Here is a 1,427-nt window from a genome sequence, read left to right on the forward strand (position 1 = left end):
TGTTTGAAACAAGAGGTGCAAACAAGCCTTGGGCTTTGAAGTGCTGAATAACAGATTCCTCTGGGAGCGGAAAGGCGAGAAGCTACAAGATTCCTGAGCTGGTGTCAAAGGCACTGCTCTAAAGACTTCAGGGGAAGAGGCGACCTTGGGAGAAACTGGGGCAGGATTTGTTTGAGACAAATGGATCTTAAATAAATCAGGCTACAACAGATGACAAGGAGGGGACACGAGGCCATTTTTTCTCCCCTCCCCCCCCTTTTTTTTACTTCTTTAGGAAGCTTATTTTTGAAGAAAAAGAACATACAAGTTGGTGGGAGGCAGGGAGCTCGCTGGTAAAACACAGAGCAATTCCAAAAGTAAATAGATTCAAACTTTGCCACCTGGTCCGACTGGGTTGGTAATAAAACCGGTGATCTGATCAACCGTAGCTTGTGTAAACTGATCCCGCCTCCCACTCACGAGCCGGTATTAAATTTAGGAATGTTGAAAAGCTGAGCTACTCGTTTGAAATTAGTTCCAATTGGTTCCCCCAAACTGCCCGCCTTGAACTCTCAAGAGCGTATCTGCGACCCCTCCCTTCCCAAGGTGGAAGCCAGAGTGCGCGCGCCTTAATCAGATATTCCTCCCCCCACCCCCTGCCAGACAGTCCATTAAATCAGACTCCCCTCGAGTGAAGAAGTTAGAACCCTGGGCAATTATTAAGTAGATTCCCAATGATGACTAGAAAAACACAGCCTCTCCCAGCCGCTTAGACAGCCAAACCGCCAGCCCTGCTGTACTTAAGGGGGACTTTTGACTCTCCTCGTCGTCTCTGCGATCAATGGTTCACTCAAGATCAAGGTCAAGTCATCCATTTTTATGATAGATGCCCTGGACCAGGGTGTCTGGAGCCTCCATCACCACAGAAAGATGTCTGCAGAGAAACACTCTGCTGCCAACGATGGCTGGCAAGCTGGCTGCTGCAAGGTAAAGACCAAAGATCCCTCCCAGGGCCAGCAGTACCCGGGGTTACCTGCAGGGGTGGGAGAGAGACTCTGTTTGGGACAGCCTTGTAGGTTCTGACTAGGCAGAGAGAGGGTCAGACATGGACAGGGCAGGTAAGGGCTGGGTGGTCCAGAAAACCCTGACACGGGGGGGTTGGGAGATGTGTCCCAATGATAGAGTGTTTTCCTGCTTAGACACTAGGCGTTGGAGTTCATCTCCAACTCTGCCAACCCTTCCCAGGACCTGTTCCTGCTTAGAAAACCTGACTGCAAGGCCTAGAGACACACTTGTTGAAAAACCCAGTGTCTAATCAAGGCAGAGGTTAGGTGCTTTTATAGGAAGAGACAGGACTTTTCCAGGCTTGTGACTTCCCACCTCAGGATGTCCCACGTGGCTCTATTCCTAACCCTTTGCCGAGAGAGTTCCCATAAATGTTTTATTGT

The sequence above is a fragment of the Acomys russatus genome, chromosome 19 (assembly GCF_903995435.1).
Source record: "Acomys russatus chromosome 19, mAcoRus1.1, whole genome shotgun sequence".
In the NCBI taxonomy this organism is placed as follows: domain Eukaryota; kingdom Metazoa; phylum Chordata; class Mammalia; order Rodentia; family Muridae; genus Acomys; species Acomys russatus.